Source organism: Vulpes vulpes, chromosome 1 (assembly GCF_048418805.1).
Source record: "Vulpes vulpes isolate BD-2025 chromosome 1, VulVul3, whole genome shotgun sequence".
Taxonomy (NCBI): Eukaryota; Metazoa; Chordata; class Mammalia; order Carnivora; family Canidae; genus Vulpes; species Vulpes vulpes.
In genome coordinates, this window is record NC_132780.1 from 149,756,161 (window position 1) to 149,782,126 (window position 25,966).

Consider the following 25,966-nt stretch of genomic DNA (forward strand, 5'->3'; position numbering starts at 1 on the left):
TTTTTTTAATTTTTATTTATTTATGATAGTCACAGAGAGAGAGAGAGAGAGGCAGAGACATAGGCAGAGGGAGAAGCAGGCTCCATGCACCGGGAGCCTGATGTGGGATTCGATCCCGGGTCTCCAGGATCGCGCCCTGGGCCAAAGGCAAGCGCCAAACCACTGCGCCACCCAGGGATCCCCCACATTGTGGTTTTGATTTGCATTTCCCTCATCGATTAGTAATGTTGAACACCTTTTCATGTGTCTATTGGACATCTGTATGTCTTTAGAAAAATGTCAGATCCTCTGCCCATTTTTTAATCAGATTGTGTTTTTTTCAAATTGGGTTGTAGGAATTCTTTATATATTTTGAATATTAATCCCTTATGAGATGTATCATTTGCAAATATCTACTCTTATTCAGTAGGTTGCCTTTTCATTTTGTTGATAGTTTTTTTACTCTGCAAAAGCTTGGGATCCCTGGGTGGCTCAGTGGTTTAGCACCTGCCTTTGGGCCAGGGTGTGATCCTGGAGACCCGGGATTGAGTCCCATGTCAGGCTCCCTGCATGGAGCCTGCTTCTCGCTCTGCCTGTGTCTCTGTCTCTCTCTCTGTGTCCCTCATGAATAAATAAATAAATAAATAAAATCTTTAAAAAAACTGTGCAAAAGCTTTTTAGTTAGATGTAGTCCTAATTGTTTATTTTTGCTTTTGTTGCCCATCACCAATGAGACATATCCAAAAAAATACCATTATGACCAATGTTCAAAAGTTTACTGACTATATTTTCTATTAAAAGTTTTATGGTTTAAGGTCTCACATTTAGTCCTTAATTTTTATGTTTATTTTTGTGCATGATGTAAGAAAGTGGTCCAGTTTCATCCTTTTGCATGTTGCTGTCCAGTTTTCTTCAACACCATTTTTTGAAGAAAATTATTTTCCCCATTGTATATTCCTGCCTCTTTGTTCTAGATTATTTGAATGTATAAATACAGGTTTATTTCTGGGATCCTTACCCTATTCATTGATCTGTAAGTCTACACTTGTGTCGGGAACATACGGTTTTGGTTACTACAGCTTTATAGTAGATCTTAAAATTGGGGATGTGATACCTCCAATTTTGTTCTTCTTTCTCAAGATTGCTTTTCCTATTTGGGGTCTTTTTAGGTTCCATATGGATTTTAGTATTATTTGTTATAGTTCTGTGAAAAATGCTATTTTGATAAGGATTGCAGTGAAACTATAGATTGCTTTGGGTAGTATAAACATTTTAGCATAATAGGAACCATGAGCATGGAATATCTTTCTATTTCTTTGTGTCATTTTGAATATCTTTCATCAGTGTCTCATAGTTTTCAGAATACAAGTCTTTCAGCTGTTTGGTTAAATATATTCCTAGGTACTTTTTTGGTGCAAATACAGATATAATTTTTTAAATTTTCTTTTTCTGCTACTTTGTTATTAGTGTACAGAAACACAACAGATTTCTGTATATTAATTTTGTATACTGCAACTTCATTGAATTAATTTATTACTTCTAATAGTTTTTTGGTGAAGTCTTTAGGGTTTTCTGTATGTAGTATCATGTCATCTACACATAGTTTAAATTTTTCCTTAACAATTTGGATGCCTTCTTTTTTCTATCTTTTCTTTTTATCTCTTTGTCTTGTTTGTTTGTTTGTTGTGGCTAGAACTTGCAGTACTATATTGAATACAATGGTGAGTAGACTTTCTTGTCTTGCTCCTGATCTTTTTTTTTTTTAAGATTTTTTATTTATTTATTCATGAGAGAGAGGAGGTAGAGACACAGGCAGGGAGAGAAGCAGGCTCCATGCAGGAAGCCTGATGTGGGATTCGAATCCTGCTACTTTGGATCATCACACCCTGAGCCAAACGCAGACACTCAACTGCTGAACCACCCAGGCATCCCAATCTTGCTCCTGATCTTAAAGGAAAAGCTCTTAGTTTTGCACCATTGAGCATAATGTTAGCTGTGGGTTTTTCTTATGTAGCCTGTATTATGTCGAGGCATGTTTCCTCTAAATTCACTTTGTTGAGAGTTTTTATCATGGAGAGATATGGAATTTTTTTCAAATGTCTTTTTTGCATTTACTGAAATAATCATATTGTTTTGTTAATGTGGTGTATCACATTGATTGATTTGTAAATATTGAACCATATTGGACTCCTGAAATAAATCCCACTTAATCACGGTGAATGATCTTTTTAATGTATTGGGGTTTTTTTGTTTGTTTTTTATTTATTTTATTTTATTTTTTTTGTTTGTTTTTTAAAGATTTTATATATTTATTTATTTGAGAGAGAGAGAGAAAAAAAAAAACACAAGCACGGAGGATGAGCAGAAGGAGAGGGAGAAGCAGTCTCCCCACTGAACAGGGAGCCCAGTGCAGGGCTGGATCCCGGGGCCCTGGGATCATGACCTATGCCAAGGCAGCCACTTAACCAACTGAGCCACCTAGATGCCCCTTTTTAATGTATTGTTGAATGTGGTTTGCTAATGTTTTGTTGAAGATTTTTGCATCTATGTTCAAGAATATTGGCCTATATGTATATATTTTTTGTAGTGTCTTTGTTTGGTTTGGGTATCAAGGTAATGCTGGCCTCATAGAATGTATTTGGAAGCCTTCTTTCCTCTGGGACAGATCAAGAAGAATGGATTAACTGTTCTTTAAATGTTTGATAGAAGTTACCTGTGTATCTAGTCCTAAACTTTTGATCATTGGGAGGTTTGTGTGTGTGTGTTTGTGTGTGTATGTGTTACTGATTCAGTGTCATCTCTTTAGATTTTCTATTTCTTCCTCATTCAGTGTTGGAAGATTGTATGTTTCTAGGAATTAATCCATTTCTTCCATGTAGTCCAATTTGTTGACATATAATTTTTAATAGTTTTAAACATTATATAGTCTTTTGTGTTTCTATGGCATCAGTTGTTACCTCTACCTTTTTTGTTAATGATTTTATTTATTTCTGTCCTCTCTCTCTTTTTTCTTGATAAGTCTGGCTAGAGGTTACCAATTTTGTCAGTCTTTTCAAAGAACTAGGTCTTATTCATCTTCTCTATTTCTTTCTTTTTTGGTCTCTATGTCATTTATTTCTGCTCTGATCTTTGTTATTTCCTTCCTTCTACTAATCTTGGGCTTTGTTTCTTCTTCTTTTTATTTAGGTATACTTTAGGTATAAGGTTACATTATTTGTTTGAGATTTTCTTGTTTCTTAAGGTAGGCTTATATCACTATAAATGTTTTTATTTAAAACCACTTTCATTGCCTCCCAAAGATTTTGGTCCATTGTGTTTTCATTTTCATTTGTCTCCATGTATTTTTTTTGACTTAGTCTTTCATTTCTTCATGGACTTGTTTCTTCATTGACCCATATTTAGTAGCATGTTATTTAGCTTCCATTTCTTTGTGTGTTTTTTTCAGTTTTGCATGTGTATATGTGATTGGTATTTAGTTTCATACTACATGTATGTTTGAAAAAGACCATAAAAACTACATGTGTGTTTGAAAAAGATGCATGATATAATTTCAGTCTTCTTAAATTTATTGAGACTTGTTTGTGGCCTAACCTGTGATGTCTCCTGGGGAATGTTCCATGTGGACTTTAACGAATGTATATTCTTTTGTTTTTGGACGGAATGTTGTGTATATGTCTGTTAAGGGTCTATCTGGTCTAGTGTGTCATTCAAAGATACTCTTATTGATTTGCTGCCTGGATAATCTATCCATCGATCTAAATGGGGTGTTAAAAGTCTCCTATTAACATTATATCACATGACTCTCTCTCTTTATGTCTGTTAGTATTTGGTTTATTTACTTAGGTGCCCCAAAGTTGGGTGTATAGACATTTGCAATTGCTATATCCTCTTGCTGGTTGATCCCTTTATCATTATGTAATGCCCTTCTTTGTCTCTTGTTGAAATCTTTGTTTTAAAGTTTATTTTGTTTGATATAAACATTGCTAGTCCTGCATTTCTTTTTCACTTCTATTTGCATGGAGTATCTTGTTCTATACTCTCATTTTCAGTCTCTATGTGTCTTCAGGTGTGGAGTGAGTCTCTTGCAGGCAGTATATATATGGGTCTTTTTAAAAAAAAATCCATTCCACCACACTATGTCTCTTGACTTGGAGCATTTATATCATTTACATTTAAAATAATTATTGATAGGTATGTACATACTGTAATTTTGTTAACTGTTTTCTGGTTGTTTTTGTAGTTCTTCTCTGTTCCTTTCTTTTTTTCTTCCTCTCTTCTTTTATGGTAATGACTTTCTTTAGTATTATGCTTGGCTTCCTTTCTCTTTATTTTTTGTGTATATAATACAGGTTTGAGGTTTGTGGTTCCCATGAGGTTTGTATATAACATAAGTATATGGCAGTCTATATTAAGTCGATAGCTGCTAGGTTATAACATATTCTAAAAGAACTTCCTTTTTACTCCCTGCCTTTATGTATATGTTGTCATATTTTACATCTTTTTATTCATAATTTTCTTACTTCTAACTATGGGCTTTTCTTTGCCACTTAACAAAATCCCTTTAACATTTCTTGTAAGGCCAGTTTAGTGATGATAAACTCCTTTAACTTTTGTTTGTCTGGGAAACTTTTTATTTCTTTTTCCATTCTGAATGATAACCCTGGGAGCTAGAATATACTTGGTTGTAGGGTTTTTTTTCTTTCATCTCTTTGAATATCATGCCACTTCTTCCATCCTACTAAGTTTCTGCTGAAAAAATGAGCTGATGGCTTTATGGAGTTACCCTTATACATAACTCTTTACTTCTCTTTTGCTGCATTTGAAACTCTCTGTTTGTCTTTAAACTTTGATATTTTAATTAATATATGTCATGGTGTGGACCTCCTTGGGTTCATCTTGTTGGAACTCTCTGTGATTCCTCAACCTAAATGTCTATTTCCTTCATAGATTAGGGAAAATTTCAACTCTTATTTTTTCTTTTTTTTTTTCAACTATTATTTTTTCAAGTAGGTTTTCTTTCTCTTTCTCTTTCTCTTCTTGTTCTTGGACCCTTCTAATGTGAATATTTGTGTGCTTAATGTTGTCCTAGAAATCTCTTAATCTATCTTCATTTTTTTAAGCTTTTTTTTTAAAGATTTATTTTTATTTTTATTTTTTCTATTTATGATCGTCACAGAGAGAGAGAGAGAGAGAGAGAGGCAGAGACACAGGCAGAGAGAGAAGCAGGCTCCATGCACCGGGAGCCCGACGTGGGACTCGATCCCGGGTCTCCAGGATCGCGCCCTGGGCCAAAGGCAGGCGCTAAACCGCTGTGCCACCCAGGGTTCCCTTTTTTTTAAAAGATTTTATCCATTTATTCATGAGAGACACAGAGAGAGGAAGAGGCAGGCAGAGGGAGAAGCAGGCTCCACGCAAGGAGCCCAATGTGGGACTCGATCCCAAGACTCAGGATCACACCCTGGGCTGAAGGCAGGGGCCAAACCGTTGAGCCACCCAGGGATCCCCATCTATCTTCATTTTTTGAAATTTCTTTTTGGTGATCAGGTCAGGTGCTTTCCATTACCTTTTCTCCCAGCTTACTGATCCATTCTTCCACACCCTCTAGTTCACTATTGATTCCCTCTACTGTGTTTTCCATTTCAGTTACTGCATTCAACTCTGATTGATTCTTTTTTTTTTTTTTTTTATGATAGTCACACAAAGAGAGAGAGAGAGAGGCAGAGACACAGGCAGAGAGAGAAGCAGGCTCCATGCACCGGGAGCCCGACGTGGGACTCGATCCCGGGTCTCCAGGATCACGCCCTGGGCCAAAGGCAGGCACCAAACCGCTGCGCCGCCCAGGGATCCCTGATTGATTCTTTTTTATATTTTCTATCTCTTTGTTGAAGTTCACATTGAGTTATTTCACTCTTCTTTCCAGTCTGGTGAGTATGATCATTCTTTTATTTTTTTATTTTTTAAAAATATTTTATTTATTTATTTGAGAGACAGAGAGGGAGCACAGGCGGGGGAGGGGCAGAGAGAGAGGGAGAAGCAGGCTCCCCACTGAACAGGGAGCCTTATGTGGGGGCTTGATCTCAGGACCTTGGCATCATGACCTGATCCCGCAGATGCTTAACTGACTGAGACACCTAGGCACCCATGATCATTCTTTTAAACTCTTTTTTAGGTATATTGCTTATTCTGTTTCACTTAGTTCTTTTTCTGTGGTTTTGTCTTGTTCTTTCATTTGGAGCATACCCTCTGTCTACTCATTTTACCTGAGTTTCTGTATTTGTTTCTATGAATTAGATGGAACAGCTACTCCTCCTAAATTCAAAGGAACTGTCTAGTATATGATCATCCCCTGGGTAGGCTGCGTGTGCTTGGTGACTTTGGTTGGCTGGTTCTGTGGCTATTGTGGGCAAGGGGTCATGTATAGGACACTCCATTCTGGGGATGCCCTGGCAAGACAGCTGACCCTAAAGTGGGTATGGGCTGGGTATTGCTTGATGCTCAATGCAAGGGATGATCTGAAGGCGATTGGAGCTGAGGCAGGTGTGGGCTGGAGTGTTATGGGGTACCCTACATAGGATGCACAATGGTAGGGAGGCTGGATCTGAGACAGGGTGTGGGCCAGGGGGGTTCCTGGCCACTTCATACAACACATATTGTATGGGTTTTTTTGTTTGTTTTTTTTGTTTTGTTTTGTTTTGTTTTACGGTTTTTAACATTTTCTTTAATGTCACAATTTTTAAAAATGTTTAATGCCTCCCATGACTCCTCCATTTTGAAGAGAATAAAGTCCAAATTCCTTAACCTAACATCCAAGGATACTTCTGATTCAACATCAACTTCTATTTCAATACAGCGAAGTGGCTAACAGTGCACGAAGGCAGGCCACCCCAGTTGGAATCCCAGCTCTGTGACTTACTAGCTGTGTGAGCTTGGGCAAGGAGCTTGGTTTCTCTGTGCCTCTGTGTTCTCATCTGCAAAATAAGGAAATTAACAATTCTCACCTGATGGGGCTGAGGTGCTATGTGCAGTGTCCCTCGTGTGGAAGTGACAAAGGTGCCTGGGGGCCAGTGGGGCTCAGCCAGCACTGCTCCCAGATCCACCCTTACCTGGGGCCACGTCAGCTGGCCACACTGTCAGGCTGGGCATCAGTCTACACTGCAGCACCTGAGGGCTGTGATCCACCTGGTAAAAGCAGTGGCTTCCCACGTGCCATCTCCTGCTTAGCCTGGCACCTCCTATTTCCATTCTCTTATGATCTCCAAAATGTGGCGACCTCACTCTAAATATACCGTCTCTTTTCATCATCCTAACTCCTCTCTGGCAACTAGGACTCACGGCCAGACCAAGCTCACTGAAAGTCCTGTGTAAGACAAACCAGGGATCACTTTAAGTGGCACCTCATAAGCCCCCATTGTGTGCAAGCCTAGTCTGTGTCTTAGCAGTGCTTTAGAAGGCATGTACGCGTGTATAAATGTACCATAGGTATTTATATATGTTACTATAGCACTATGTGGAGGGCAACATAACAGGTGGACAGGGTCTGTCAGAGGAAATGAAAGAATCTTTCTGGTGGCTATGGAAGTAAAATCTGTATAAAGAATAAAACATTTTTCTGCAAAAAAAAAAAACCAAAACAAAACAAACAAACAAAAAAACGTGCCTTGGTAGGGTGGCTGGAACTGAGATGAGCCTGGACTAGAGGTTTCTGGGATACTCCATACAAGAGACACCTTGGGTGGGGTGAGTGGAGCTGAAGCAGGCATGAGCCAGGAGGACCTGGAGCACTCTGGACTAGAATGCCTTAGCACCCAGCTATCTGGAGCTTAAGTGATGTGGGTCATTAGTGTTCAGGGTACTCTGCACCTGCATCATCTTGTCAAAACAGCTGAAGCTATAGTGAGAACTGACCAGGGTTGTCCAGTTGTGTGGCATGTCAGAGCCACTTTGGGGTGATGGCAGGGGGTGGTATGTGGGGTAGGTGCCTGGGGCTCTTTGGGGTAATGAGCCAGCTAGGGCATCTAGACCTTATTCCTGACTATGCTATCAAGGGGAAGGGGAAGTAAATCATGATGTTCATCAGTCACTCTTATTATTTGGTTTAGAAAATATTCTGTTTCTTCATTTTGCCTGACTCTCTGTGTTTGTTTCTCTATATTAGGTAGTTTAGCTATGTCTCTTTTCTTAAAAGCATGGCCTTATAAAGATGTCCTGTGGAGCCAAAAAGTAATATCTTTCCTGAGCCAGTAGAGCCAGGTGTTCTAGGAATTTCCCCTGCGTGGGCTATGTGTGCCCTCTTGTAGCATAGCTTCAAGTGTTGTGAGCACAGTGCCATGTGAACTGGTTGGGACTATTACAGGTGCACAAGTGAGCAGGGGTGGCCATGACACAGCTGGCTGCAAAGCCCTGCCAACTGCAAAACCTGGTTGCAACTGCTTCAGGCATGCTGTTTGGCAGGGTGGCTCCAGGCCCCTTGCTGTTGCAAGTTTCAATGTGATTTCTGTGGGCATTCTGGTAAGCAGAGGTAGTCCTGGCATTGTTGGCTATGATGACTGCCTGCAGCTTGATGCACAGAAGTTATTAAGTTTGGTATAGTCCCATTTGACCAGTTTTGCTTTTGTTGCCTTTACTTTTTGGTTTTGTATCCGTGATATGATTGCCAAACCCAAATGTCATGAAGATTTTCTTTTATATTTTCCTCTAAGAGTTTTGTTTAGGTCTTTGATTCATTTTGGGTTGATTTTTGTGTATAGTGTAAGGTAAGAGTCCAACTTCATTATCTTGCACATGAATATACAGTTTTCCCAGCACTACTTGCTAAAAGAACTGTCCTTTGTCCTTTGAATGGTCTTGGCACCCTTATCAAAAATTCTTTGGCCATATATATGATGGATTATTCCCAGGATCTTTATTCTATCCACTGGCCTATATATTGATCTTTATGCCAATACCATGCCATTTTAGATACTATAGCTTTGTAATAAGTTTTGAAATAATGAAGTATAAGACCTCCAAATTTACTTCTTTTGACCATTCAGGGTGCCTTGAGATTCCATGTGAATTATAAGATGGATTTTCTATTCCTAAAAAATACACCATTGTGACTTTGATAGGAATTTTGCTAATTTGTAGATCACTTTGGGTAGTATTGACACATTTATGGTATTAAGTCTTCTAATTCATGAACACAGTATGTCTTTCTAAGCTTTATCTCTTTTTTGAATAATTTTTCATATCCTTTGCCATTTCTAGGCAGTCTTAATATCTTTAGTTTTCAATGTTTATGAACTCTTTACATATTAAGTACATTTACCTTTTGTCATACTGTGACAAATATTCTTCACAGTTATTCATCTTTCTACTCTTTTGATGATGGCTTGAAGTAAGTTTTACATCAAGTTAAAATTTATAATAGTATTTTGAATATTTTTTTTCATTTAGGCTAATTTTTTTTTGTTGCTGAGATATAATGAACATATAGCATTATATCAGTTTCAAGTGTACAACATAATGGTTTGATATTTGTCTATACAGTTGACCTTTGAACCACATAGGTTTGAACAGCATGGGTTCATTTATGGTGGATTTTTTCCAATATGTACAGTACTATAACTGTATTTTCTCTTCCTTATGAATTTCTTAATGACACTTTAATTAAAGAAAATAACATTTTATTTTCTCTAGCTTACATTAAGAATACAGTATGTACATATATGAAGTATGTGTTAATGAATTATGTATTACTATTTCAGTAACTCTCAGATAAATGATTCCTTAAGCTGGTATGTTCTTCACAAACACTGATTTATTGTAAGTGACTCTGATCATACTAAACATTCACTTCACTAATAGTAACTTCCTCTTACCAGGGGCTTTTTTGAGACAAAAAATAAGAAGAGAGGATCCTTCTTAGTTTTGTTCTTGTTCTTTTTTTTTTTTTTTTTAAGTTTAGCAGTGTATTAAATTCATCCCTTCTTCATCAATCAAAGAATGCAACCTAAGCTCTCTTGACCAAACTCAGTCTTGCATATTTGGGGCATATTTTAAAAAGAGGAAGAAAACAACTAAAATATTTTGGATCCCATTCTGGTGAGCATTGTGATACCAAGCAAGCCTGGATCCTTATTTCATGTCTTGTTTATTTTTTCCAGAAGGAATCTTACTTACACATAGTCCTTTAATTTTGAAAAAGTTGTTTTATCTGTTCAATTGTGTAGATGATGTTGACCTTGCTTCATGGCAGGTTCCAGTAATATTTCCGTATGTTCCTAGTGGCTGTCTCATGCATGCGCACAAACAAGTCTGTCACCTCCATACTTGTCCAACCTGGGCAACCAGACTGTGGAGCCAAACTAGGGATATACTATATGGTAAGTAACAGCACTGTCTATTGATGTTGGAACCATTGGGTAGCAACGCTATTCAACCTTCAGCAGCAAAATGGGTGAAAATGTCCTCTGCTTTCTGTATTTTAGTTTTTTAAAAAAGAATAATGTAGGGAGATATTAGTGCCTCGCTGTTTTAAAGGGCTTTCAGGAAGCAACTCTTCTGTGTTCTTCATAGAACTCATAAATGAATCCAGGGAGGGTGGACTATGAAAAAATCTGAGTCATAAACCCTATGTATAACACTTGGTGTATATTGATGCAGGATTTTTGAGGAGAAGAACTGTCTGTTTTGGTCATGCTGCATTTCCAGTTCAATAGTTCCTGATGTTGAGTGGATGCTCAATGAATATTTGTTGGCTGCCAGATGCAACTTACCACTGCATTGCCAGTTTTCTCAGTAACAGGGCAGTGAGAACCTAAGTAACATTCCAGGAGCTCCAGGGCCTGGGAATCTTTTCTCTAGGCACAGCAGATAATCCATCTAATGTCCATCTATAATGGGTGACTTAAAGCCACCCTAGGAAGAAAGGTTTCCCCATTGATGCCTGAAATTCCATGAATAGATTATTTTTTCTGTTTATGTTATTCCAACTTCTTTGAAAAATGCCTAGAGAAGGGGTACGCATATTGGGATCTTTCATGAGAATGAGTTGATTATATGAAAATTTTCTTCACAAGAGAGACCATTAACAGAAAGGGGAAGCTGTTGAGTTAGAAAGATTATACTCTCCCTGCTCCAGTATTCCCAAGCATGGGAGCTCAAGAGTTCCTCCAGACTTTTCTACTCAACCTTCAACATTGGCTTAAAACAAAGGTACTACTCAAGAATCTCTTCTTTCAAGAATCAGGCCTTAGTCTTGTTGTCCACAAGCCTATTTCTTTGGAGCAGAGACCCTCCTCTTTGTCCCCTCCCTACTCTCTACCCTAGCAGGTTCCACACAGAGAATCTATCCCTGGCTAAACAGCCATTATTATGGCTATACATATATTTTTAAGAAAGATAAATTTGTTTCCTATTAAAAATTCCATAGTGCTTGTGTGACTTGCATTTGAGACCAGCCAAAGGACCTGCTTATAAGACAGAGTGGAGGTTGATGTTTATTGAGCATCTTCTTCGAACCAGGTACCTGTTTGCATTGGTGTTGGCTCCTTGGTGGTTTCTAGGATACGTAATCTTGGGCACAACAGTACCTAGCCAGATGGATACTGCCTGCGGGAGATGACTTTATTAGGCAAATGTCATCATTTCCATGTTTATTGAGAACAAAACTAAGGCTCTGAGGAAAAACAAAGGACATTCTCAGGGTTTCGGAGCTAAATTAATTTAGGATTCCAGAAGCCCAATTCTCTTCTCTAGCAAGGAAGATTACCATTCCCATGGGGGCAAAGAACAAGTCATACGTTCCTTCTTATATTCTCACTAGACTTTAACATAGGACTTCGATGTGTTTCATAAGAAATGCATGTAACAGAAACCCATCCAAAATAAGCTTAACCAAAAACAACCCAGAGTACCACCTAGGATTGAGGAAGGTTGAACAACCAAGGCTACAGCTGCAAGAACGCAGTTGACTTCTGGCCAGACAGTGAATTCCATCCTCTGGAATCAGGTGTTTACCTATAATCCAATCAGCTGTGGCCCAGAGTCTTGAAGTAGAAACATGGTTCCTGTGAACTAATTTTGTGGATGAATGAGACATTTCTTTTAAAACAGAGTCATGTGCTGGGCAAACAGCCCAAAGAGATTTGTTATACTTGGATGCAACTCTATAAATGTTTATTGCCTGATTGTTTTTTGTCCTGACTAAACACTTTAAGAACCTTGTATGAATCATTCTGTTTTTTCCTTTAGTCCCAAGGCAGGGATTCATATGGGTTAAAGAAAAATATGTGTCATTTCCATATGCCAGTGGTTCCGTTGTTTACAAGTCACTGGAACAAATCAAGAAAGAAGAAATACACTGTTTATTCTCAAATGCTTGGTTTCAAGGGGGCAGAGGAAACGGGAAAACATCTATGGTGAGGGCTATTGTGTATGGGGCTGGAAGACTATCAAGGTCAGTTACCAAATGGGTGGGTGGCAACAAGTAGGTGCTTTGTTTTGTCCCCACAGGAAGTTATTTTCTTTGTTTTGCAAGTTGGTTGAATTTCTCTGGAGTCAATATCCTGGATGCTCAGAACTCTTTTTTTCCCCCATTCAGAGTGCCCTAATTTTACATTTTACATAATTCCAGAAGTGACCAAAAGCTGATTTTCTGAAGTATGATACTTGCAAGTGGAGACTGAAGGCTGCACATACATGGGTCGTACTTCTACTGCCACCTTAAGGAAGCTGCTAGAATTTCAAGGTGGCTTGGTTAAAATGATTGTTAAATGCAAAGTTTCAGAAAGGAAAGTGAAAAGTTAAAAAAAAAAAAATCATAATGGAGTAATCCACCTCCTAAAAAATGACCTTCTGGAAGGTTTCAGGGCATAGGCAATGTTGCTAGGTGTGTCTGAGTTATGTAGGTTAGGGTTTGGGACCTGCCTCAACCCTCCACTCTCAGTGACTATCCTTAACTCAGACGTTTACATTTTCTAAGCCACAAGTATAAGAAAACTGATGTTAGTACCATTTCGCTGGGTTTCATGTTGACTAAATGACATCACCTGTGTTAATCTTTAGCACTTAGTAAGCACTCAGTAAATGATTGCTATGTTGTCATCTGAAATTTGCTATGTCTGAAGGCATTAGGGAAGCCTGTGGCAGAGAGAGGTACAGAAAGTGGGGGAGGGGGGCATCCAGGAGCTCACATATAACCAAATACTCAACACACAGCCTACAGTGGATCTTTGATAAACACCTAAATGAGGAGAAAGGGGAAAGCAGTGACATTACTGGAGATGACTTTAACTGTCAGAATGGGGATGGAAAACATTTTTTTTTACTATTCATTCTAGAATCGGGGAATCATTAAAATATAGAATGCTCATGTGGTAAGGATTCTAGAAATGTACTCCGATTTCTTTTTTCAACTAGGGTAACCAAATTGTTGAATCACTTCTCAACTTAAAATTTGAGTGAGTAGCATACTGGCATTAGAACCCAAGATTTTGACAAATAACCTAGTGTCCTTTATATAATGCTGAAATATAACTCAAGATTGGCTAAACAGAATTGTCCTGGTTTTTTCTTTTTTAAAAAAGATTTTGGGCAGCCCTGGTGGCCCAGTGGTTTAGCACCGCCTTCGGCCCAGGGTGTGGTCCTGGAGACCTTAGATCAAGTCCTGCATGGGGCTCCCTGCATAGAGCCTGCTTCTCCCTCTGACTGTGTCTCTGCCTCTTTCTGTCTCTTGTGAATAAATAAATGAAATCTTAAAAAAATAATAAAATAATTTTTTCATTTGATAGAGAAAGCACAAACAGGGGGAAGAGAAAGAGGAAGAAGCAGGCTCCCCAGTGAACAGAGAGTCGGACCCAGGCTCAATCCCAGGATCCTGGGACCACAACCTGGACTGAAGGCAGACACTTCACTGACTGAGCCACCCAGGTGCCTCTTTCTTTCTTTCTTTCTTTCTTTCTTTCTTTCTTTCTTTCTTTCTTCTTTCTTTCTTTCTTTCTTTCTTCTTTCTTTCTTTCTTTCTTTCTTTCTTTCTTTCTTTCTTTCTCTTCTTTCTTCTTTCTTTCTTTCTTTCTTTCTTTCTTTCTTTCTTTCTTCTTTCTTTCTTTCTTTCTTTCTTTCTTTCTTTCTTCTTTCTTTTCTTTCTTCCTTTCTTCCTTTCTTTCTCTTTTTCTTTCCTTCCCTCCTTCCTTCTTTTTTTTAACAACTCAGGAAAGTTATTTAATCTATGGTTTAGTTTCCTCATCTGCAAAATAGCCATAATAATAATATCCTACTTCAGAGGGTTGTAGTAAAGATCAAATATGAGATGCTGCATATCAAGAATTTAGAACTGTGCTCTAAATGTTAACCAGTATGATTATCAGACAACAAAGTTCACCTCTCACAATTAAATTGTTTCCTGGGCATGACAAATTAGACTTTGCCATCTCTAAAACCATTGGATTCCTAACTCTGTGTCTCCATGATAATAAAAACAGTTGTTATCTCTTTATATCTCCGGGCACCTGGGACAATTACCTTTTTTTAAAAAAAGATTTTATTTATTTGAGAGAGAGACAGAGAACGTGATAGAGAGAGAGAGAGAGAGAGAGAGAGAGAGAACAAGCAAGGGGAAGGTCAGAGGGAGAAGCAGACTCTCCTGCTGAGCAGGGAGCCCAACGTGGGGCTCAATCCCAGGATCCTGGGATCATGACCTGAGCTGAAGGCAGACGCTTAACCAACTGAGCCACCCAGGTGCCCCTATTTTGATATAATTATAGATTCATACATAGTCATAAGACATAACAGAGAGATCCCACGTACCTATTACCCAATACTCTCCAGTGAAAACAGTCCACAGAACTGTAGTATAGTATCACAACTAAGATATTGACGTTGATATCATTCATCAATCTTACTAAGATTTCCCCAGTTTTACTTATAACTCATTTATGTGTGTGTTTTTAGTTCTATATAATTGTATCATGTGTGCAGGTCCATGTGTATAATATCATGGTCTAGGAACAGGATAGATCCACCATCCACAAAGACCTCTTGTACTATTCTTTTATAACCATACCCACTTTTTTCCTGCCCTCTTTTCACTCCATCCCTAAACTCTGGCAACTATTAATAGATGTTGGGCTTTTCTCATTGTGCGTAATTCATGGAGACTCATCTGGATTGTTGCTTATAACCATGGTTTGTGCCTTTGTTATTGCTGAATAATATTTGATGGCAGATGTGCCACTGTTAAACCATTCACCCCTCAAAGGATGTCTAGGTTGTTTCTTGTATTTGGCTACTAGAAATAAAGCTGCTATGAATATTCATGTACAGGTTTTGTGTAAATGAAAGTTTTCATTTCTCTGGGCTAAATGCCAAAGACTGCAACTCCTGAGTAAGAATGGCAATTACATGTTTAGTTTTATAAAAAATTGCTGAGCTGTTTTCCAGAGTGCACCACTTTAAAGCAATGTGCCAGTGATCCAGTTTTGGGGCATCCTTACCAGCATTTAGTATTATCGCTATTTTTTATTTTAGCTTTCCTAATAGATGTGAAGTGATATCTCATTGTGGTTTTGATTTGCATGCCCCTACTGACTAATGATGTTGGACATCTTTTCATGTGCTTTTTGGCCATCTGCCTCTCTCCTCTTTATTGAAATATCTCTTCATATATTTTGCCCTTTATATAATTGAATTATTTCCTTTTTACTGTTGAGTTTTGATAGTTTTTACATATTTAAGATATGAGGCCTTATAAGACATTTTACTTTTAGAGTAAAACATCCACATTGGATTATGAGTAGCATAGTGTACATACTAGTAAAATACATGACAATAGAGCACAAAGAATGGGAGGAGGTAAATGAAAGTATGCCATGGTCTGGTTCTTAACATTGTATATGAACTGACAGTTTAATCCATGCCAAACCATGGTAAGTTAGACATGCATATAGTAATCATTTAAAAGATGCAGAAAGAAGAATCATTTAAAAAAATTTAAAAAGATATCTAATTAAGTCAACAGAAGGATAAGATGGAATACCAAAAGATGGCAAGAAAGGAGGATTGAAGGAACAAAGTGCAGCTGAAACAACTAGGAAATGAATACCAACATGATACACTTACACCCAACCTTATCGTTTATTATATTACAGTAAATGATAGTGGACTATGACCTTTAATTTAAAACAAAATTTTTAAGGACTCAACTATTCAGGTGTTTACAAGGGACACACTTAAGTATAAAATCCTAGATAGGTTGTAAGTAAAATGATAGAAAATGTTTATCATACTAGCATTAATTATTAGAAAGGTGTTGTGGCTAGAGTAATATCAAACACAGTAAACCTCAAAATAAGAAGTACTACCAGAGATTAAAAGGGACGTTTTATTATGTTATAAGTAGGTCAATTCATTAAGGAGACCTACTGATCCTAAATATGAAGGTGACTGCTAACAGAGCCTCAAAGTATATGTGGCAAAAACTGACAAAACTAAAGAGAGAAATGACAAATCCACAATCATATTTTGAGATTCAACACTCCACTCTCGGTAATTGACAGTAAAGCAGACAAAGGAAGTATAAAGGATTCAAAAGAGTTGAGTATTCTAAAAAACACAACATAATAAAGAACATGATACACTGCACATATCAAATACACTTTTCACTGGAACATGGGGTATTTATCAAGAGAGATTATGTGTTGAGCAATGAGACAAGCCTAAAATTTAAAGCTTTAAATCACACAGAGTATTGTATGCCCACAGTGAAATTGTTAGATGTTAGGTGCCTGGGTGTATCAGTCAATTAAGCATCCAACTCTTGGTTTTGGCTCAGGTCATGATCTCAGGGTCATGAGATAGAGCCCCGCGTCAGGCCCCTGCTCAGCGTGGCCTGATTCTCTCTGTCTCCCTCGGCCCCTCTCCCCTGCTTATTCTCCCTCTGAAATAAGTAAATCTTTAAAAAAGTGTTAGACATCAATAATAAAAAAGATATCTAGAAAATTCCCAAAGATTTTGAAATTAAGTAACATGCCATTAAATAACACATTGTTCAAAAAACAAATCATAAGAGATAAAAATATGAACAATGAAAACACCACCAAAGAAAATGTGTGGATACAGCTAAAAGAGTAGTAATAAATATGAAATCCGCAGCTTTAGCTGCTTATGCTAGAACACAAGCCTATTTCCATTTAAAATGGGAGTGGAAATAAAATAGATTTCAATATGGAATTTCATTTTTAACAATTTTGTTCAGATCGTTTCTCTTTGAGTTGGAAAATGTAAACCAATGAAAACTAAATAGAAAGGCAACTATAGAATAGACCATGAGAGGGCACTATTCTCTAACTCCAGAGGAAGAAGCCCTTCCTGTGAAAAACTGAAGGATTAGCTCTGGAACAGACCCGAAAACTTTGAGATTTTATCTCCTTATTTCGAGAATGAGACAGTTAAGGTGTAGAGTGAGCAAATGACTTCTCAACATCGTACAACGCTAGGAAGAGCGTATTCTAGGAATAGCGTCAGAACTAGAAACCAGTCTCCTGACTGTTACAGCACATTTCTTTGTGAAATCAAAGACAGACCCAGACTTTCCTATGGGTTTATGCTAATGAGCTCTTTTCCCCTAGGATCTCCCAGTGATGGGATGTATGCCTGGAGTTGCTCAGCTGCTGTGGGGAAGGCAGAGGCGAAGAGGGAGGAAGACACCAAGACCTGGTGGTATTTGAGCGCCCAGTAAGCTGTGCTTGAAACTAGTGCCACCTCCTGGATGTTCTGCAAGCCCATATAATCCTTTTTATTTAAAGCCAGTTGGTACCAGGTTTTTTGTCACTTGCAACCAAGAATCTTGAAAATGCCAAACTCCTCTGCTTTACAGGAGAGCCAATGAAATTCAGGACATATGGTTTTATTTTGGAAAGAGAAAAAAACGTTCTAGGTAACTCACCAGAACTGTGTTTGCCAGGTGAAACTAAGGATGGAAAAACATATGAGGACATTCTCACATTTCCCTTTCCCCCAGAAATTTTAGTTCCTAGTTATAGATACAATTTATTTTTCCTCTGCTGACTTCTCCATTGCATTTTTGGAAAGGCAAATTATTTCAAAGATCATTAAGAATGTATGTTGGTAGAAGGGAGATGCACGTTGTGTCATCTTTAATACAACAGTCTCCTCTGACTCTCTAGGGGTATAGAGTAGGGGGTAAAAACACTGTACAGTTGATGTACTTTGCCTGTGTGTGCACTATCTCATTTCCAACCCATAGCAACTCTGTAAGGTATTTTCACCTGCCTTTTACACATGAAATAGAAACAAAGATGTTATGAACTGCCTAAAGTCACCCAGCTAATATATATAAATGTAAGAATTTGAACTCAAGTCTATGCTCTTGCTTTATGCTAGACGTGTTTGTACCCCTCTGAACCCAGTTCTGATAAATTTCTTAGGAACTTCAGAACATATTCCTTTTGATTGAGGTGTTAGCTGTTAAACAGCTTTCATTAAGAGGGCGTGGTGAGGCAGGTTCTCTTACTTAGACCACTTAAGAGTACTGCAAGAAGCAACAATCTCCTTTTCCTCCTCGCTTTCTGCTCAGCAGCCACAATGCAGCAACCATGCATGAATGAATCTCCATCCATGTTGGCCAGGCTGGTGTCCAGATTGGCAATGCCTGCTGGGAGCTCTATTACCTGAAACCCAGCATCCAGCCCAACGGAGAGATGCCAAGTGACAGGACCACTGGGGGAGGAGATGACTCCTTCACCACCTTCTTCAGTGAGGTAGGTGCTGGCACACATGTGCCCAGGGTAGCATTTGTACACCTGGAACCCACGGTCATTGATGAAGTTCACACTGGCACCTACCGGCCACTGCAGTACCCAGTGGAGACCTGGCTATAGTACAAGGAGCTGTGTGCATGCTGAGCAACGTTGCAGGTATTGCTGAGGCCTGGGCTTTTCTGGACTACAATTTGACCCAATGTATGCCAAGTGTGCCTTTGTTCACTGGTATGTGGGTGAGGGCATGGAGGAAGAAGAATTTTCTGAGGCCCCTGAGGACATGGGTGCATTTGAGAAGGCTTATGAGGAGGCTGGTGTGGATTCTGTTGAAGGAGAGGGTAAAGGAGAGGAATACTAAATGTCACAGAGGTGCTGATTTTATAGGGAAGCTTATTCTGTTTTAAGCCTTGAAAGATTGTGCGCTGATCAGTTAATTTATATGTGGCAGTATATATTCTCATATATGATTAGTGGCCTATGCTTGAGAATACAGGGCTTTGCTACAGACACAATCTGTCCATTTCTTTGATGGGTTTAAATAAGGTATTCCTTGTCCTAAATGGGGGGGGGGGGGGGGGAAGCACAATGAAAGCATAATGGTTTCAAAGGTATAAAAAATGCAGTTATACAGTTTGAGATAGTTTTTGCTCAGAAGTTCCTTCTAAATCATTTTTACCCACTTTCCCCCCGTTTGAGGTATAACATACATAACATGTTTAAAGTGAGCTCATCTTAAGTGTAGAGCTTGGTCACTTTTAAACATATAACTCTATTTATTTATAACTATTTTAAACATATACTATATTTATAACTATGAATCATTACCCAGATTAAGATGTAGAACAAGTCTAGCACTGTAGAAGTTTCTTTTATGTCTTTCCAGTTGGTACTAGTCTACTCCTACCCAGAGGCTACCACTAGTGGGGTTGGATAATTGTCACTTAGTGTTGTCTGTTCTCAAACTTGTAAATTGAATTATACAGCATATATTCTTTTTTTTTTAATCTGGCTTCTCTACTCAACACATCTGTGAAATTCATTCATGTTGTAACAGTTCCGTCTTTCCTATCCTTGTGTTATAGTGCATTGCTCTTCCTTTTTTTAATAGAGGTATAATGGACATGTAACATTATATTAGCTTCCAGTGTACCACATAATGATTTCATATATATTGCAAAATGATTACTACAATGAGTCTAGTTAACATCTGTCTCTATACATGGTTACAGAAAAGTTTTTTTTCTTATAATAAGAACTCTTAAGTCTATTCTCTTAGCAACTTTCAAACATGCAATATAGTATTATCAACTGTTACTATGCTTATTTTATAACTGGAAGTTTGTACCTTTTGACCTCATTCACCCATTTCTCCCATCCCTAAACCCTCACTTCTGGCAACCACTTATGTGTTCTGTGTATCTATGAGTTTGTGGGCATGTGTGTTTTAAGATTCCATGTATTAGTGAGATTATACTGTATTTTGTCTTTGACCTATTTCACTTAGCATAATGCCCCCAGGGTCCATCCATGTTTTTACTACTGGCAGTATTTCCTTCTCTTTTATGGATTAATAGGATTCCATTGTATGTATTTATATCATACTTGGTTTATTCATTCAACCACTGATGGGCACTTAGATTGTTTTCCTGTCTTGGCAATTGTCATAATACTGCAGTGAACATGGTGGTGAGGGGGTACAGATAAATGTTAGTGTTTTAATTTTCTTCAGATCTACACCCATGGAATTTCTGGAATATATATCAGTATTTCTGATATATATTCTAATTTTTTGAGGAACCTCCGCATACTGTTTTCCATAGTGGCTGCACAAATTTACACTTCCATCAACAGTTCATGAGCAATCTCCTTTCTCCACATTCTTGCTAACACTTATTTCTTGTCTTTTTGATGAGTCATTCTAACAAGTGTGAAGTGATCTCTCACTGATTTGCATTTCCCTGATAATGAGTGTTGTTGAATACCTTTGTATGTACCTGTTAGCCATTTGTATATTTCCTTTGGAAAATATGCAGATCCTTTGCCCATCTTTCTTTAATGTTTATTTATTTATCCATGAGAGACACAGACAGAGGCAGAGACACAGGCAGAGGGAGAAGCAGGCTTCTCACAGGGAGCCTGATGTGGGACTCGATCCCGGATCCCGGGATCACACCCTGAGCCAAAGGCAGCCACGCGACTGCTGAGCCACCCAGGTGTCCCACCTTTGCCCATTTTTTTTTTTTATTTACTTATGATAGTCACAGAGAGAGAGAGAGAGAGAGAGAGAGAGAGAGAGAGGGGGGCAGAGACACAGGCAGAGGGAGAAGCAGGCTCCATGCACTGGGAGCCCGCCGTGGGATTCGATCCCGGGTCTCCAGGATCGCGCCCTGGGCCAAAGGCAGGCGCCAAACCGCTGCGCCACCCAGGGATCCCGCCCATTTTTAAATCAGATTGCTTTTATTTTGTTGAGTTGTATGAGCTCCTTATAGGGTTTGGATGTCAACGTTTTATCTGATAGAGGATTTGCAAATATTTTCTCTCATTCAGTAGGTTGACTTTTCATTTTGTTGATGGTTACTCTGCTGTGCAGAAGTTCTTCAGTTTGATGTAGACCTACTTGTTTACTTTTTGCCGTTTCCGCCTTTACTTTTAGGGTCAAATCCAAAAAGTCACTGCCAAGATTAATGTCAAGAAGCTTATCACTTTTTTTCCTAAGAGTTTTATGGTTTCAAGTTTAACATTCAAGTCTGTCATTTTTTTAATTGAAATGGAGTTAATGAACAATATTACATTAGTTTCAAATGTACAACATAGTGATTTGACTACTCCTGACATTATGCCAGGCTGGCTACAAATGTAGCTACTATCTGTTACCATACTATGTTACTACAATATAAATGATTATATTCTCTACTCTATACCATATATCCCATAATTTATTCATTCTATAACTGGAAACCCATGCCTCCCACTTCCCTCATCCATTTTTCTCATCTCTACTCCTTCTCCTCTGGCAACTAGCAGTTCTTTGTATTTATGGGTCTGTTTCTGCTTCTTTATTGGCTTGCTTGTTTGTTAGATTCCACATATAAATGAAATCATATGGTATTTGTCTTTCTTTGCCTGATTTATTTCACTTAGAATACCCTATAGGTCCATCCATGTTGTTGCAAATGGTCAGATCTCATTCTTTTTGATGGCTGAGCAATATTTCAGTGTGTATGTATGTGTCTGTTCCTGTATCAGTGGATGCATGGGTTGCTTTTACATATCTTGGCTGTTGTAAATAATGCTGCAGTAACTATAGCGGTGCATATATCTTTTCAAATTAATATTTTCATTTTCTTTGAGTAAAATACTCAGTTGTGGAATTACTGGATGACATTTCTATTTTTAATTTTTCGAGGAAACCCATACTGTTTTTCGTGGTTGCTATACCAATTTACATTCCTACTAATAGTGCACAGAGTTTCCTTTTCTGCACATTCTAACACTTGTTATTTATTTTTGTAAAAGATTTTATTCATTTATTCATGAGAGAGAGAGAGAGAGAATGGCAGAGACATAAGCAGAGGGAGAAGTAGGCTCCCTGCAAGGAGCCTGATGCGGACCTCGATCCCAGACCCTGGGATCACACCCTGAGCGAAAGGCAGATGCTCAACCGCTGAGCCACCCAGGCAATCCAACACTTGTTATTTATTGTCTTTTGGAGTCTAGTCATTTCAACAGGAGTAAGGTGATATCTCATTGCAGTTTTGATTTGCATTTCCCTCATGATGAGTGATATTGAGCCTCTTTCTTGTGTCTGTTGGCCACCTGTATGTCTTTATTGGCCACCTGTATGCCACCTGTATGTCTTCTAAATAATGTCTATTCAGGTCCTCTGCCCATTTTTAAAATCAGATTGGTTGTTTTTTTGGTGTTGAGTTGTATAAGTTAATATATTTTGGATATTAACCTCTTGTCAAATATATCACTTGCAAATATCTTCTCCCATTCAGTAGGTTGCCTTTTTGTTTTGTTAATGGTTTCCTTCATTGTGTGGAACTTTTTATTTTGGTATAGTCCCAGTGGTTTATTTTGCTTTTGTTTCTCTTGCCTGAGGAGACATATCCATAAATATGTTGTCAAAGCTGATGGTAAAGAGATTATTACTTATATTTTCTTCTAGGAATTTTATGGTTTCAGGTCTCTCACTGAGGTCCTTAATCCATTTGGAATTTATTTTTGAGTATGGTGTAAGAAAGTGGTCTAGTTTCATTCATTTGCATGCAGGTATCCAGTTTTCCCAGTACATATTTATTGAAGAAACTGTCTTTTTCCCCAATTGTATATTCTTGCCTCCTTTGTAATAGATTAATTAACTATGTAAGAGTGGGTTTATTTGTGGACTTTCTGTTATGTTTCATTGACCTGTTTATCTGTTTTTGTACCTTACCATTTTGATTACTATAGCTTTCTAGTATATCTTGAAATCTGGGATTGTGATACCTAGAGCTTGTTCTTTCTTAAAATTGCTTTGGTTATTTGGTATCTTTTGTAGTTGCACACAAATTTTAGTATTATTTGTTCTATTTCTGTGAAAAATGCTATTGGTATTTTGATAGGGATTGTATTGAATCTGTAGATTTCTTTGGGTGGTATGGACATTTAATGATATTAATTCTTCCAAGCCATAAGCATGCTATGTTTTTGCATTTGTTTGTGTTATCTTCAATTTCTTGCATCAGTGTTTTGTAGTTTTCAAAGTGAGTACAGGTTTTTCACCTCTTTGGTTAAGTTTATTCCTAGGTGTTTTATTATTTTTGATGTAATTGTAAATGAAACTTTTAATGATTTCCCTTTCTGCTACTTTATTATTACCCTGTAGAAATACAACCTATTCCTGAGTATTAATTTTTTTATCCTGCAACTTTATTGAATTCATTTATTACTTTGAGTAGTTTTTGGATGGAATCTTTAGGCTTTTTTATGTGTAATATATATCATCTGCAAATAGTGACAGTATTACTTCTTCCTTACCAATTTTTATGGTTTCTATTTCCTTTTCTTGTCTAATTGCTGTGGCTAGGACTTCCAGTATTATGTTGAATAAAAGTGGTTGTTCTCAATGATGGAAAAACTGAGAGCTTTTCCACTAAGATCCTGATCCTAGATCCATCATTGAGTATGATGTTAGCTGTGGGTTTTTCATATATGGTGTTTTTGATGTTGAGGTATGTTCCCTCTAAGCTTGTTTGTTAAGGGTTTTCATCGTGAACCATTGTTGAATTTTATCAAATGCTTTTTCAGCGTCTATTGAGATAATCACATGGTTTTTAATCTTTGTTTTGTTAATGTGGTGTATCACTTTGATTTGCAAATATTGAACCATTCTTGCATTCCTGAAATAAACCCCACTTGATTGTGGTAAATGATCCTTTTAAAGTATTGTTATATGCAGTTTGCTGATATTTTGTTGAGGGTTTTTACATCTATGTTCATCAGAGATATTGGCATATAGGCTATGTGTTTGTTTGTTTTGTAGTGTCTTTGGTCTTTATATCAGGGTAATGCTGGCCTATAGAATGTATTTAAAAACTTTCCTTCCTCTTCTATTTTGGAACACTTTGGGATGAATAGGTGTTAATTCTTTTTTAAATGTTTGATAGAATTCACCTGTAAAGCCATCTGGTCCTGAACTTTTGTTGTTGGGAGTTTTTTGATTACCATCCCAATTTTAGTAGTAATAATTGGTTTGTTTGAATTTTCTATTTCTTTTTTATTTTTTTATTTTTTTATTTTATGATAGTCACAGAGAGAGAGAGAGAGAGAGAGGCAGAGACATAGGCAGAGGGAGAAGCAGGCTCCATGCACTGGGAGCCTGATATGGGATTCGATCCTGGGTCTCCAGGATCGCGCCCTGGGCCAAAGGCAGGCGCCAAACTGCTGCGCCACCCAGGGATCCCAAATTTTCTATTTCTTTCTCACTTTTGGAAGATGGTATGTTTCTAGGAATTTATCCATTTCTTCTTGGTAGTCCAACTTGGTGGCATATAATTTTTCATAGTATTCTTATAATTTTTTATATTTCTGTGGTATCAATTATTATTTCTCTTTCATTTTTTATTTCTATGAATCCTCTTTTTGTTGTTGTTGTTTTTGTTGTTGTTGTTGTTGTTTTCCTGATGAGTTAGCTAAAGATTTAACAATTTCGTTTATCTTTTCAAAGAAGTAGCCCTTGGTCTTGGGAATCTTTTCTATTTCTTTTTTTTTTTTTTTTTAATTTTAATTTTTTGCCCCCCCCGCCCCCTTTTCTATTTCTTTTTAAAGTCTATCATTTATTTCCACTGTGTTCTTTTTTTTTTTTTCCACTGTGTTCTTTATTATTTCCTTCTACTAAGGTTAGGCTTTGTTCTTGTTCTAGGCCCTTTATGTGTAAGGTTAGATTGTTTATTTGAGATTTTTGTTTCTCAAGGTGTACCTATCTCTAAATTTTCCTCTTAGAACTGTTTTTGCTGGATCCTAAAGATTTTGGATAGGTGTTCATTTTCCTTTGTCTTCACAAATTTTTAATTTCCTCTTTGATTTCTTGGTTGATTTTTTGTTTAATAGCATGTTGTTTAGCCTCCACATCTTTGTGGTTTTTTTTTTTTCCAGTTTTTTTCTTGTAATTGATTCCGTTTTGTATCATTGTGCCATGAAAAGATGTTTGATATGATTTTAATCTTAAATATATTAAGACTTGTTTTGTGGTCTAACATGTGATCTTTCCTGGAGAATATTCCATGTACATTTGAAAAGAATGTATACTATTATTTTTGGATGGAATGTTCTGTATATATCTGTCAAGTCCCTCTGGTCTAATGTGTTGTTCAAAAACACTTCATTTTCTGGCTGATCTATTCACTGATGTAAGTGGGACATGTTTAAAGTCCTCTATTGTTATTGTATTACTGTCAATTTCTCCCTTTACATCTGCTATTATTTGGTTTCTGTATTATTTGGTTTCTGTATTTAGGTACTCCCATATTGGGTGCATAGATATTTATAATCGTTTTATCCTCTTCTCTGAGAGAGATTTCTATATCATTATGTAATGCCCTTCTTTTTATTGTTACAATTATTGTTTTAAAGTCTTTTGTCAGGCACATGGGTGGTTCAGTGGTTGTCTGCCTTGGCTCAGATTGTGATCCTGGGGTCGTAGGATCGAGTCCCACACCAGGCTCCCCAGAGGGAGCCTGCTTCTC

At 37.6% G+C, this 25,966-nt stretch overlaps 1 long non-coding RNA gene across 2 annotated transcripts in view; it reads left to right on the top strand.

Annotated features, from left to right (window-relative positions):
• The window catches only part of LOC112914240 (uncharacterized), a 96,903-nt gene extending 78,575 nt beyond the window's left edge, over positions 1-18,328 (top strand). The window contains exons 3-6 of one of the 2 annotated variants that reach the window (XR_011996537.1): positions 5,673-5,903; positions 10,246-10,343; positions 13,752-13,890; positions 17,586-18,328. This is a non-coding gene — a long non-coding RNA (uncharacterized lncRNA). The remainder of the gene's footprint in view (positions 1-5,672; positions 5,904-10,245; positions 10,344-13,751; positions 13,891-17,585) is intronic. The other variant, XR_011996538.1, reaches the window with a different exon arrangement.
• The last annotated feature ends 7,638 nt before the right edge of the window (positions 18,329-25,966 follow it).